This window comes from Nicotiana tomentosiformis, chromosome 3, assembly GCF_000390325.3.
Source record: "Nicotiana tomentosiformis chromosome 3, ASM39032v3, whole genome shotgun sequence".
Classification (NCBI taxonomy): domain Eukaryota; kingdom Viridiplantae; phylum Streptophyta; class Magnoliopsida; order Solanales; family Solanaceae; genus Nicotiana; species Nicotiana tomentosiformis.
In genome coordinates, this window is record NC_090814.1 from 104,414,434 (window position 1) to 104,430,015 (window position 15,582).

General features: G+C 42.2%; 1 long non-coding RNA gene across 1 annotated transcript; it reads right to left on the bottom strand.

Moving 5' to 3' along the window:
* Window positions 1–1,419: 1,419 nt before the first annotated feature.
* On the bottom strand, window positions 1,420–13,124 carry LOC138907133 (uncharacterized). Its single transcript, XR_011414894.1, has 2 exons — window positions 12,410–13,124; window positions 1,420–1,707 (listed from the first exon to the last, which is right to left on the bottom strand). It is a non-coding gene; the product is annotated as an uncharacterized lncRNA (long non-coding RNA).
* Between the last annotated feature and the right edge of the window lie 2,458 nt (window positions 13,125–15,582).

Genomic DNA, 15,582 nt, shown 5'->3' on the forward strand with positions numbered 1-15,582 from the left:
GCTGGATGATGCACCACGGTGAACTGGACGAGCCATTTGAGCATGCTTGTAAGGACGACCCCTGCCGTGGTAGAACTGACCTCCAGAAGGAACACCGCTGAAACCACCCGATCCAAGAGGCCTCTTGGCCTCCCTCTCTCCATGCTCCAAGTTGCGTAGCATCTCTATCTGCCGAGCAATGTCAACAACCTCATCAAAAGTAGCACCAGACGCCCTCTCCCAAGTCATAAGCAACCACAACTAATATGTGAGGCCATCAATGAACCGCATAATCCTCTCCCTATCAGTGGGAACCAGCCAAACTGCGTGACGAGCCAACTAAGAAAACCTCATCTTGTACTACGTCACAGACATGCCCTCATGCTGTAACTGCTTAAGTTGTCTGCGCAGCTCCTCCCTACGAGACGAACTTCTCCAAGAAGAGAATGGAGAACTTCTGCAATGTAAATGTTGCTGCATCGACCGGCCTTCGCCTCTCATAAGCCTCCCACCATCTGAAGGAAGCCCTAGTAAACTAACAAAAAGTGAATGAGACCCCACTAGTCTCCAAAATACCAGTCGTGTGAATAATCCACTGCACTTATCCAAGAAACCCTGAACATCCTCTAACTCAGCACCTCTAAATGATGGAGGCTGAAGCCTCCCAAATCTCTCTAGTCTCCTCTGCTCATCGTCAGTCATAACGGGGACCACCTAGGCCTGAGAAGCTGCAACCAGCTGGGCTTCTAGTACCCCCGGTGTCCGGAGTCCCTACATCACCTACTCTGGAGTAGGGGCGGCGGGGGTATGAGTACCTCCACAGGCCTGAGAAGTGGCTGGTGTGGCCTAAGCTGAAACCACCTGAGCAAGGCCAGTGCAAACAGTCAATATCTGGGCCAATGCCTCCTGAAGGCCTGGAATCACAATGGGCACAGCTGGTGCCTGAGTTGGCCCTATTGGCTCAACCACATGTGGAACCTGCTCCTGAACTAGAGCACCTGGTAGATCTACAGGTGTTGCTCTAGTTGTTGTACGAGTTGCACATCTGCCCCTACCGTGGCCCGTACCGCGACCTCGGCCTCTCGTGGCCCTAGCTAGTAGTACTGGTGGCTGTCCATCCTGTCCGGTAGCACGTGTCCTCACCAATTGTGAGAGACTGGAATATAGAAGTTTAGTTACCGAAATCAACAAATCCGCACGACAAGAATACAAGAATGTGAAGTTTCCTAATGGTTCGGCAGCCTCTCGAAGATAAGTACAGACGTCTCTGTACCGATCCGCAAGACTCTACTAAACCTGCTCATGACTTGTGAGACCTATGTAACCTAAACTCTTATACCAACTTGTCACGACCCAAAATCATAACCTGTCGTGATGGCGCCTAACATGGTACTAGGCAAGACGACATTTCAAAATAATTCCAAGACCTTTAATAGAAAATGAATTAAAGTAGTTTAAATAATAAAATTTCTCAAAAAAAAAGGGATAGAAACCCAAAACACAACGCGAAAGTTCCCAACTATCGGGGTGTCACAGTGTACATGAGCATCTATACATCACAAGTCTGGAAAACAAAATACTGTCTATGATAGTCTGAAACTAAATACAATAAGCAGGAAGATAGGGAAGGAGAGACAAGGTCTGCGAAGCCGGACAACTACCTTGGAATCTCCCAAAAGATCAACTATCGATGAAATCAACACCCACTGTGTCCGGAAACATCTGGATCTATACACGAAGTGTAGGGTGTAGCGTGAGTACAACCAACTCAGTAAGTAACAATACTAAATAAAGAACTGAAGTAGTGATGAGCTTCATAGTTAAGTTCAATTACAGTAATTTCCACATAGGAAGGTAAGCATGATTTCAAGTTCCGCAAATAAGTCCAAAACAGTTATTTCATGTCAAGTTTATTTGAAACGGAAGAGAATATCTCTAAGAAATTTCAAGACAGTGTATATGACAGCAGAAGTGTAACAATAATGAAGTTAAATGTATCCTCACAGAGCAGCAGTCACTCAGTCCTCCCATTCACTCCAACCGCACAATCACTCATTCCTCACAGTCACTCCATCCCCTCAGTCACTCACCACTCGGCACTCGGCACTCGGCTCTCGGCACTCTGCACTCTCACTCAGTAGGTACCTGCGCTCACAGGGGTGTGTACAGACTCCGGAGGGGCTCCTTCAACCTAAGAACTATAACAAGCCAATAATGGCATATATCAATAAAGCATGCTGTGACGTGCAGCCCGATCCCATAAATATCCTCACAATCAGGCCCTAGGCCTCACTCAGTCATCAATATCTCCAGTCTCTCAGGCTCTCGGAACTCATGATAATCAGCCCAAACATCAATGCTATAATGCATCAATAATGAACAATAGAGACTGAGACATAATATACAAGTAAAACTGTGACTAAATACAAAACAACAATTTAGCAGATAATTCGGCATGTACACGACCTATGTGGGTCCCTACAGTGTCAACACATGGTCTAAACATGATTTGCAGTTCAATTCCTTTAATACGTGGAAAACAAATATACGAAAAACAATAGATTATTCAACTACACGGTTATATGGAATTGACCAAGTCACAATTCCTACGGTGCACACCTGTCACCCAGCATGTGCGTCACCTCAAAACCAATCACATAACACATAATCTAGGGTGTCATACCCTCAGAACCAAATTTAGAATTGTTACTTACCTCAATCCTAGTAAATCCTTACTCCAACACGCCCTTGCCTCAGGAAACGGCCTCTAAATGCCTCGAATCTAGCCATAAACAATTTGATATAACCAATACGGGCTAAAGGAATCGATTCCATAAGAAAATGCTAAGGTATTAAGCAAAAGTAAAAAATCGACTCAAAAGCCGCCCCCCGGCCTATGTCTCGAAATTCGATAAAAGTCACGAAACCCGAAAGCCCATTCAATCACGAGTCCAACCATATCAAATTTATCAAAATCCGACAGCAAATCATCATCCAAATCCCCAAATCAAACTCTCAAAATCCCTACCCTCAAACTCTAAATTTACACCTTAAACACACAACAACTAGGTGGGAAATCAATGGAGAAGAAAGTTTATTAAACAAAAATTAGCACAAGGGACTTACCTCAAGAATCCCCTAAAAAAATCCTCTCAAGAATTGCCAGAACCCGAGCTCAAAATGTTTAAAATAAAGCAAAATCGCGAACACTTGTATTTAACTGTTCTGCCAGCACTTCCGCTTTTGCGGCATCGCAGAAGCGACCTCTCACCCACATATACGGCTCCTTTAGCTCATGCGGTCGGTTTTGATTTTCAGGTTACTCGGAATCGATTTGGAAGAATGAATTTCATTGTTGAAGCTTTAAGTTTTAAAGAGTTGACCAAGTTTGACTTTTTGTGAATTTGACCCCAGAACGGAGTTTTGATGGTTTCGTTAGGTCCGAATAGTGATTTTGGACTCGAAAATATGCTCGAATTCGCATTTGGATATTTCTAGAAGGTTTCGGCATAAATTGGCGAAAATTGGGAATTTGGAGGTTTGAAAAGTTCAAAAGTTTGACCAAGAGTTGACTTGTGGATATCGGGTTCAGGTTGTGGTTTCGGGAGTTGGAATAGCTTCGTTATGTCATTTGGGCTTGTGTGCAAAATTTGGGTTCATTCCGGATTGATTTGCTATATTTCGGCACGAGTTTTGGAAGTTGAAAAGTTCAAAGTTCATTAAGTTTGATTTGAGGTGCGATTCGTCGATTCGATGTTGTTATGCGTGATTTGAGGCCTCGAGTAGGTCTGTATTATGTTATTGGACTTGTTGGTATATTCGGATGGGGTCCCGAGTGGCTCGGATGAGTTTCGGACGAGGTTCGGATCACTTTCGTTGCATAGTGCATTACTGAAGGCTGCTAGTTCTTGTGTGATCGCACCTGCAGCTGGTTTTGCGTAGGTGCGATGGCCGTAGAATCAAAAAAGGCGTCACAGAGGCGAGGTGAGTGTTGGGTTAGGAAGACCGTAGAAGCGGAGATTTGGGCGTATATGTGGATGCGCAAGTGCGAAGTGATGGAGCACAGGAGCGAGGTATTTCGCAGGTGCGGATGGTGGCTCGCACCTGCGATATCGCAGAAGCGGATATTTTGTCCGCAGGTGCGGGGGTCGAGTTCTTAGCCGATTCCGGAGAAGTGGAGGTTATGTCGCAAAAGCGACGCCGATAAATGCGAAAATGCTGGTAGAAGCTATAAATCGAGGGTTTTAGTTTTTTCTTCATATTTTGAGATGTGGGACTCGGATTGAGGCACTTTTTGGAGCAAATTTCATCACAAGGATTGAGGTAAGTATTCTACACTTGGGTTTGATCTTATTCCACGAATCTATCTTCATTTTTGGCAATTGGTTGATGAATTTTAAAGAGATATTGGGGTTTTAGCCTAAAGTTTCATAAAATGGATTTTTGAATTTTAAATACCGAATCGGAGTCGGATTTGAATGAAACTAGTATAGTTAGACTCGTAATTGAATGTGTTGTCTGATTTTGTGAGTTTTGTCAGGTTTCGAGGCGCGGACCCGGGTGTGACGTTTGGCCGGTTTTGGGTTTTGATTAAGGATTCTATCTTTATCATTTGTAATTGTTTCCTTGGGCTTTATTTGATGTATTTGAGTTGCTTTTGGCTAACTTTGAGCCGTTCGGAGGTCGGTATGCGCGAGATGGCATTTTGGAGCATCGCTTAGCTTGCTCGGTATTGGAATTGGCTTGTTCGAGGTAAGTAACACTTCTAAACTTAGTGCTGAGGGTATGAAACCGCGAATTACGTGTTATGTGGTCGATGTTGAGGTGGCGTACATGCTAGGTGCCGGGCGTGTGGGCGTGCACTATGTGATTTGTGACTCTATTATTTTGTGGTACTGTGTAGTTATCTAATCTTACCTGTAACCATGAAATTTCTACGTTCTTAAGTTATTGAGTTGTGATCCATGTTAGAAACCATATCTAGGCTACATGTTTATCCTGCTGGGATCCACTGAGGTCATTTCTGTTGTTGAGTTATCTGCTTTCATTGCATTACATACTCAGTCATACACATTCATATGCATATCATATCTCAGTCTCTGTTGCTATTTATCGATACATCATATTATCATTTTCGGGCTAGTTTCATGACATTATGAGCCCCGAAAGAGAGGCTGGAGAGATTGATGACTTAGTGAGGCCAAGGGCCTAATTTTGAGTGACATTATTGGATCGCGCTGCATGTTGTAGTGGTTATACTGATTTATGATAGCGCTTGGGTTGAAGGAGCTCCTCCGGAGTCTGTACACACCCCCAGTAAGCGCGGTTGATTTATGTTGAGTGATGGATCTTCCCTGTACATGGATCTTGTCCGAAGCATTTATATTGAGGGATGGATCTTCCCTGGACATGGATCTTGTCCGAAGCATTTATACCTAGGGATAGATCTTCCCCACGGGCTGAATTGGCCCTACTCAGTACTGAGTTACTGATCATCAGTTGGTGTATACTTTCCAGGATGGATCTTTCCTGGGTCGGATTGGCCATATACAGTACTAAGTGATTGAGCATGATGAGTGGAAAGTGTGAGCCAGTAAGATTGAGTACTCGGAGAGTGTGAGTACATGAGTTCATCTGTAAGATACATTGCATTAACATGCACGCATGATATACAGGCATAGAGATGTATTTTCCTCATGTTGTATGGAATCACGTCATTCATGACTTCTCACACATATTAGAATATGGGCATAGGGATGCATTTTACATTGGCTATCTGGAAAAACAATGAAACATATTATTTATTGTTGAGAGGATTTTTGGGAAAATTACTGTTTTCACACTTACTCATACTTTTGGCAACTTCGGTAAATGACTTGAATTTTCACTGATATACTAGAAAGGCGGAACTATTTTTCGGGAAACTATGAATAAGCTGAGTAATTCATCTCTGAATTACTTATTTTATTACTTGCTTTACGTTGTTACGAACTGTTGTTGGTTATTAGTGCTGGACCCGACCTTGTTCTAGCTCGTCACTACTTTCAACCTAAGTTAGGTTTGTTACTTATTGAGTACATGGGGTCGGTTGTACTCATACTACAATTCTGCACCTTGCGTGCAGATGTTGACTAATGATGATGTTGTGTTCAATGGGAGTTGGACTTGAAGACGTACTTGTGTTCCGGTTGCAGCTGCCTCTTGTTCATGGTAGCCTTAGATTCATAAAACTCTGTTTATGTACTTTTCGAACAGATGATGTATTTATTTCATACCAACTTTGTAAATTCTATTCTTAGAAGCTCATGATTTGTACTACCAATCCTTGGAGAATGTATAAGATTCAGATAATCTCTTCTATTTAATTATTTTATTAATTTCATTGGAATTGGCTATTGTTAATTGGCTTACCCAGCGGGTTGGGGTTATATTCCATTACGACTAGCTGGATTTTGGGTCGTGATAATATGCTACTTCTCGAAAAATTCGTCGGCCTTTTTTCCAGTGAATTGGGGTCCGTTGTCGCAACTGAACTCTTTGGGGAGGCCGAAGCGGCACACAATATTTTTTCATATGAAGACGATCACTTCATGTTCGCGTATTTGGGAAAATGCTCCTCCTTCTACCCATTTTGAAAAATAGTCAGTTAAAACCAAAAGAAATAGTAGTATGTTACCTCGCCTCGCAGGAAAGGGGCCGACGATGTCCATTCCCCACTTGATGAAAGGCCAAGGAGAGGTGACCGAGTGGAGATGCTCGCTCATTTGATGGATCATTGGGGTATATTTTTGGCATTGTTCGCATTGTTTTACGAAGTTTGAGGCCTCCGTTTTCATGGTAGGCCAGTAGTAACCTTCCCGTATGAGACATCTGATCAGAGCTCGATTTCCTGAGTGAGCTCCGCAGTGGCTTTCGTGGATTTCTTCCAGTATGCGTCGTGTCTGATTTGGGCCTAACCATTTCGCTAGGGGGGCCACCATACGTCCTTTTGTATAGGTCGTTGTGAATGATATTGTACCTGGCATCCGGAGCTTCTTGGCTTCCTTTTTATCATCTGGGAGTACACCATCCTGGAAGTATGTAACAATACGGTTGTGCCAATCCCAGATTAGATTTATGGTCCTTACCACGATTTGGTCTATCGATGAGTGAAGGAGGGTGACCACGTTTCCTTCTCTGGTTATGCTTTTAGTCATTGCCGCTAATTTGGCGAGGTCGTCTGCTTCGATATTTTGTGCTCGAGGGATTTGGTCGAACTGGCACTCGTCGAACTCGGGCAATAGCCTGCGGATCTCGGCCTGGTATTTTTGTAACCTTTGCTTTTTGATTTGGAAAGTCCCTATGACTTGGTTGACGACGAGTTGAGATTCGCACCGTAGGATGACCCGTCTCGCCCTGTACTTGAGCGCTAGCCTTAACCCTGCAATCACCGACTCATACTCGACCTCATTGTTAGTCATGTATGGTCATCTTATGGACTGGAGAACCACTTCTCCCATAGGGACTTCAAGTACAACTCCCATTCCGGCCCCTAACGCATTGTAGTCGTCATCGGTGTACAAAATCCATAGATTTTGTGCTCGCGGAGAAGTGTGGGTGGATTCTTTTTCAACTTCGAGCATTATTTTTGCGCTGAAGTCGGCGACGAAGTCGGCGTGGACTTGTGATTTTATCGCCATCCGCGGTTGATATGTGATGTAATGCTCGCTCAATTCTATGGCCCACTTAGCTAATCTTCTTGATAGTTCGGGCTTATGCAAGATGCTTCTTAAGGGGAAAGTCGTGATTACCGAGATCGGATGGTATTGGAAGTAGGGTCTAAGCTTGCGTGAAGCTATGACCAAGACCAGTGCTAGTTTTTCGAGGTAGGGATACCTCGTCTCGGCGTCGACTAAGGTTTTTCTAATGTAATAGATAGGGGATTGCGTACCTTTGTTTTCTCGGACTAGGACTACACTCACTGCTACTTCAGATACGGCGAGGTAGACGAGCAGACGTTCCCCTGGTTCTGCTTTGGCAAGTAACGGTGGTGATGATAGGTAGGCTTTTAACTCCTTCAAGGCTTGAACGTACTCGGATGTCCATAGGAGGTCGTTGTCTTTCTTGAGCACGCCGAAAAACATGTGGCATCTATCATATGATCGTGAGATGAATCTCGACAAGGCGGCGATGCGGTCGGTCAGCTTCTGAACTTGTTTTTTGCTGGTCAAGTGTTCTGGTATTCCCTCAATGGCTTTGATTTGGTCAGGATTTACCTCAATGCCTCTTTCTGATACAAGGAAGCCCAGGAACTTTCTTGAAGTTCCAAACGCACATTTCTCAGGGTTTAGTTTCATCCCATATCGCCTGAGTATGTCGAAGGCCTCTTTTCACGTGGTCGAGTGATCTTCTTTCTTTTTGGACTTTACCAACATGTCGTCTATGTAGACCTCTATGGTCTTGCCAAGTTGGTCTTTAAACATTTTGTTCACCAACCTTTGGTATGTCGCCCCTGCATTTTTCAGTCCGAAGGGCATCACCCTGTAGTAGTACGTTCTTTGGTGGGTGATGAAGGTGGTCTTCTCCTGGTCCTCCTCTTCCATAAGGATTTGATTGTAGCCCGAGTAGGCATCTAAGAAGCTCAACAGTTCATGCTCGACCGCTACGTCATTGATTTGGTCGATGTGTGGTAGCGGGAATGAATCTTTGGGACATGCTTTGTTTAAATCCGTGAAGTCTACGTACATACGCCACTTTCCGTTCTTCTTTTTTACCATGACCACATTGGCGACCCACTGGGGATATTTTGGTTCCCTGATGGAGCCGTTTTCTAACAATTTTACAACCTCATCACGGACTGCATCGTTTATTGCGAAATTGAACTTTTGTCTAACCTGCCTTACGGGGGGTAGAACGGGTCGACGTTCAACTTATGTGTGGCGACCTCCTTCGGGATACCTGGAATGTCTGCATGGGAAAAAGCAAACAAGTCCGCGTTAGCAGTTAAGAATTGAAGGAATTTACCTGGTTCTTGAAGCTTGCAGCCGACGTAGGATTTCTTGCTGTGGTCGTTTTCATCAAGTTGGACGGGGTCAAGGTATTCGACGACTGATCCTGTGTCATCTATTGCTTCGGGATCTCTAATGACGTCCGCCTTTTCATCACAGCTCGACCTCGACTCAATTTATTTCTATGCATCCTCTGCTTTACCCTTTATTTGTTGGGTGTACGTACAATCCTGAGTGATGCGATAGCATTCTCGAGATGTGTGATGTTCTCCTCGTATGCTGAATACTCCCCATGGCCATGGGGTTAGAAATTTGATAACTTAGTACAAGCTGGAAGGGATAACCCTCATGGCATGTATCCAAGGTCGACCTATTACGACAATCTACATTGTATCCTGGTCCATGATGTGGAATGTGGTTTCTAGAGTGACGCCGCCGGCCAGGACGGGGAGTGTGATTTCCCCAGATGTTAGTTCAACTGCATTGTTAAAACCCATTAGTGTGATGCAGCGCGGTACTATCTTATCCTCGAGTTTTATTTGTGCAAGTACTCTAGGATGGACAATGCACGTTCCGCTCCCATCGTCCACCATAATGAATCTTACATTTGTATCTAATATTCGTAAAGTGATAACAAGGGCATCATAGTGAGGGAAGATCAAACTGTGGGTATCTGACTTATGGAAAATGATACTTTCTTCGAGTTCGTCGTACCGTTCGTGAGTGATTGACTGTTTGAGCTTGTGGGTTGTGGCAAACTTCAAGATGTTGATCGAAACATCGTCGCTGTCCCCGATGATCATTTGAATGGTGTGTGTCGGTGAGGGTAGTTTTGGCGGTCTCTGGTGTTCGCGTCCTCGGGCAAAGTTGATCCTTCCTCGGTCGCTCAACAGTTCTTTGAGGTGTCCTTGATGAAGCATGTTCACGACCTCCTGTCTTAGGGCGATGCAGTCCTCACTTTTGTGACCTCGCTCTTGGTGGAACTCGCAAATGTTGTCTGATTTTCTAGTGCTTGGATCTAACCTCATCTTTTGTGGCCACTTTACTTTTGGTCCGAGTTGCTCCAATGCATGGACTATTTCTGAGGGTGATACATAAAAATTGTGAGCAAATAGTAAATGGGGCATACCTCTCTCGTTCCGGTGAGTCCTAGTCCTTGGCCTAAATAGGCCCTCTTCATGCCAAGAGAGGGGCATGATGTCGCTTTTGACATATGGTTGATGCCTCTCTCGGTTGGATCGTGGAGTTGCAAGATCTCTCTTGGCATCATGTCTTCGATCCTACCTGATTTTGGCTCATACCGAGGTCAATCGATGAGTCGGTCCATTCAGGTCATCTTCGTCGGCACGGACTTCAGCACAGTAAGCGTTGTGTATTTCATCCCAAGTGGTTGGAGGATATTTCATAAGCTAGTTTAATAGTTTTCTAGTCGCCCTCGAGCAATTCCTGTTCAGCCCGTTCTAGAAAGATGCTACAGTCATTCCTTCTGATACATTCGGTAAGGTCATCTTTACCCTATTGAATCGAGCGAGGAAGTCCCTCAATCCTCTCCAGGTGAATGTTTGATGGCAAATATATCGTTCACTCTTGCCTCCGCCTTTTTAGCCCCAGCATGGGCCGTTACGAACTTGTCGACCATCTCTTCGAATGCTTCAATAGAGCGTGCGGGCATATGTGAATACCAATTCAATGCTCCTCCGGTAAGGGTCTCGCTGAACCTTTTCAACAAGATGGAGGAGACTTGTTCTTTGGAGAGATCATTGCACTTTACCGCAGTGACATAGTGAGTTACATGATCTTCGGGGTCGGTCGTACCGTCATAAATTTTCATATAAGGCGGCATCTTGAACGTCTTGGGTATGGCATACGGGGTGGCTTCATCACTGTAGGGTTGCTCGATGAACCGACCAGTGTCTCTTTTTGGCAAGAGTTTTGGGGCACCCAGTATTTTGTCGACTCTTTCTTGGTGTTCTCTCATTTGATCCTGAAGCATTTTGTTTTCGTTTTCCATTTCTTCCATTATCCTCAGAATAGCTGTGAGGGTGTCGTTACCTGCATTATTAATATCGTGAGTGACACCTGTTACTGAAGGAGGGGGTCCGTGCTACTTGGTCGTTGCTTGTGTAATACAAGTCCTTGCATTTCCTATAACTGCCTCCTGAGTAGGCTTGCTGAGGATGCCGGTCAGCGTATTTGTCAGCCAAGCTACGAGTAGCTGCTTCACCGCTGGCAGTGCCTCTTCCGATATGGACGTGGAAGCTTCTTTACCTCAGGATGTTGTGATACTGTCGTGAGGTAGGGGTGATCCACATCGTCGAGGAAAGGTGTTAGGTGTTATGCCTTCGACTTCTGTTTCGGAGACCTCATTGATGGTGTTTAAGAGGTTGGTAGTGAGATCGGCCACTGCCTTCATTCTTTCTTCTCCCTTACCTGCCATGTCAGATCCGGGTGTACGAGGAAATAGGAGCTTCTCTCCTCCCTTTTGTTTTTTGTGAGTTGTGTTAGTTATAGATTTAGAGGAAACTAAAGATTTGACTAGGAAATCCTCACAGACGGCGCCAAATTGTTTGACCAAAAAATATAGACTTTTGATTAAACTAATTAACACCAATCACGTAAGGGCAGTGTTTAGAGAGAACTAAATGTGATGTATATTCAATGCTTTGAGATCGTTAATGATAGGGGAATACTATGCAATAAATGACGGTAAGTGACATTAAAATAAATAAGGAGAATGATTCACCCAATATTGAATGAGGTGGATGATTCTTCTTTCTGACAATGGTGTATGATAATTAAAATACCAGAATGTCGTGACCCTTCTTCGATCTAATGGAAAAAGAGTGGAATAGTAGACAATCGAATCTCTCTAGAAAGGTAACAATTGTCCTTTTTTCTAGAGAGAAAGTCTAATTTTACAAGAATGTTCTTCTTAGAGGATCCCCTTTCTCCCTATTTATTTTTCTATTTATATGAGACATTCTCTAGTCAACCCTAAAAGTACAGACACCAGTAGAATATTCTTCTGAATATTCTATGACAAAAACTAGTCGTTAACACTCGACCTCGGCCGTTGTTGACTACTCGCCTACGAGTCTCGTTAACTACTAATCGATCTCGACCATATCGCATTCTACGATATCGCTTCGTGTCAAATCTTAATGAAAGCAGATTTTGACCTATACACATCCACCTAAATCCCATTCTTGTTACAAGATAATGTCTGTTTTAATTCCAATTTTCACAACTAAACCCAACAATTCAAAACCAGTTCATTTTCCATGTTCTAAATTAAAGAAGCAGTAATTCCAACATAGCAACTACTCTACTAAGAATACACTAAAACACAAATTATAATATCAACCACGAGAACAATTCATAAAGTCATTCAATAAACGACAAATTTAGGAGAACGAAATTGCAAGAAGGGAAAAGAATTGGACCTTTTGTGTAGCAAAGTTTTCTCCAGATTTTGATTAAGCAAGAACCTCTCTATATAGCAACAATGTTACTCAGAGATGAACTAGAAACCAAAACTGACAATAGCACCTCGATTGCATTTCAAATCTGGACCGGTACCGCAGACCATAGCACTCGAACAATACCCACCCTAACGGCAACTTCGGTTGGAGTTCAAATCTAGAGATCTAGCCCGAAATTTACCCTTAATATTCAACCCATTTCTGATTTCTAATTCACTGATAATTTTGACAAAGAAAATGATAAAGGACGGTGGTGGGGGAGCTTTAAAAATAGAGAAGGGGTGGTGTTGCAGTCAAGGAAAGTTCACGGGAGGAACTTTTGTTAATTTGTGGTCCAAACACTGGTTGAATAGAGGTGATGGAATTAAGTAGTTTCCATGTTAAAAGTCTGTGAAAAGAACCGAAATGATCCAGATATGGTAAAGTTTGGTGGAGCTTTGTGTAGATGGAGGGAATTTTGCCATCAAATTTTTCCTTTTCCCCTCTCTGTTCGTGTATGTCTGTCTATTCTAGCCCCTCTCTATGTCGATGTGTATGATACTTAAATTAAGTGCTTGGAGAGGAAGAAAGGGGTCTCCAAACCGTGTGACCCCAATGCTACTTAAATGTGTATTATCAGTGATTTTTTTGAGTCACGTGAGATGTGGAGATGAGGTTTTCAGAGTGATGCCCAAGAAAATTGAATATGGAAATCCTACTCTATAAGAGTGTAATTCCTTAGAGAAAGTGACAAAATTCATGAGCTTTTTTTTTTTAATTATCTAAAGAAAACTTTTAAGAGTCAAAATGAACCCAACTAACTAATTGAAAAGAAAATAAGATAGTAAAAGATCAATTAGGCATACTGCCAAATGCAACGAGAACCAAAATATGTCAACTAAGCTAAAATACTCCCAACTGAAATGATGATAATATAAGAATAACTCAAAATGATACCATAAAAACTCAAAAGATACGAAAACAAATCAGGCTAAGAAAATATTTACTCTCTTTTCTTTTAAAAATATATTATGATAACACTAACTAATAAAGTTAATACTAGTGTAGTAAAACCTCAAATCATGTGACTTTTTTTGTGGTTTTCAGTTTTCACAAATAAGATAAACTTAAAAATTGCTAGACAAAAATATTAATTAACTAAAATAAAGGAAAATATTTTTTGTAGTTTTTGATTTTCAAGATAAAATAAAGTAAAAAAAAGGCTTTAAGAAATGGTGAAAATAGTACTATTAGACCTAAAATTAGTATCTAAGCACTAAAAGTTGGAAACTTTCAGGGAGGGTCAAAAATTACTTATCGACATGTATGTTGATCATGAAGAAAGCCATTCCAGAAACATTCAGAGGCACTATGTTCGATAAGATTAAGACGGCTAAAGAATTTATGGCTGAAATTGAAAAAGTATTTGTCAAGAGTAAAAAGGGTGAGATTGGTGCAAACTTGACAAGTCTGAATTCAATGAGGTATCAAGGCAAAGGTAACATCAGGGAGTATATTATGCAAATGTCTCATCTTGCTTCTAAGTTGAAAGCACTTAAGTTGGACCTCTCTGAGGACTTGCTAGTTCATTTGATTTTGATATCCCTTCCACCACAACTTAGCCAGTTTAAGGTGAGCTATAATTGCCAGAAATAGACTTGGTCTCTAAATGAGCTCATCTCACATTGTGCTCAGGAAGAGGATAGACTGAAGCAGGAAAAGATAAAAAGTGCTCACTTAACTGTTGTGCCTAAGGACAAAAGGAAGGACAAGACGAGAAAGAATAAAGAAGTTGTAGATACAACAACACAAAAGGATCAACATCAGGAACCAACTACAGACAGTTGTTTCTTTTATAAAGATGAAGTTCATAATAAGAAGGATTGTACCAACTATCATGCATGGCGTGCAAAGAAAGGTACACCTCTTAATTTTGTTTGTTCTAAGGTTAATTTGACTTTGGTACCAAGATACAGATGGTGGATAAATTTCGGTATAACAATTAACATCACTGTTTCTATGTAGGGTTGCCTAAACTATCGAAAGCCTGATGATGGTGAAAGATACATCTACGATGGTAACGTAAATCGGTGGAATTCGAAGTAATTGGAACTTTTAGATTATTGTTAAGAGTCGGTTTTATTTAAACTTGAACGAGACTTATGTTGCACCATTTCTTTGATGAGATTTGATTTTTGTTTCTGTATTAGACAAGTTTGGTTATTTTTATTTATTTGAAAATATTAAAAAAATTAGTCTCTTTCATAATTCAAAATATGTTGGTCCCGATTCTTTATCAGGTTATAATAATCTATACTTACTTGATATGAATGTGTAACGACCCAGCCAGTCATTTTGACTATTGCAATCTCGTTCCCCCATTTACTGCTCAAATTGTGAATTACAATTGTTATTTGGCTTACCGGGGTAATTGGTTTGGGTTCGGTGAGGTTTTGAAATGATTTGGAGCCTTAGTTCCAACGTTTAAAATTTAAGTTGAAAAGGTTAACCGGATGTTAACTTATGCATAACGACCCCAGAGAAATTTTGCTAAAAAAATTAAGGTTTGGTGGTGCCGAGGTGGATCAATTAGTACAAAGATTACTCACCGCGGCTCAGACCTTTTGGGTTGAACAATGCACCGATGTGTAAAGGAAACTTTTGTCAGAAAAGGGTCATTTTTGCGACCACTATGCGGACCGCATAATGGTCGCAAAGTGGAACATGAGGAGGGCAAGATTTGAGAAAAATCTGCAGTGCACTATGCGACCGCAGACCTGTTTTGCGGTGCATTATTCGACTGCAGAACAAGTATGCAGACCACATAATGATCGCAGAACAGGTCAGTAACGCCCAGCTTTGGAGGCCAAATTATGCGGCCGGTATGCGGACCACATACCTGTTATGCGATCGCATATGCGACCGCATAACTGCGTCGGAGCTTCCATTCTTTCTAATTTTTGACCCGACCCAACTTCGATTTATAGCCCTTGAAGCTCATTTTTTAGCCAAAATCTGATATTTTAGATAGAGGTGAGAGCATTTTAGAGAGAAAAAGTGAAGACTTAGTCATTTATCCATCAATTCGTGTTCAAGGTTTGAAGATTTCACAAGGATCTTGATAGGGCTTCAAAGAGGTAAGAATTTCTTTCCTC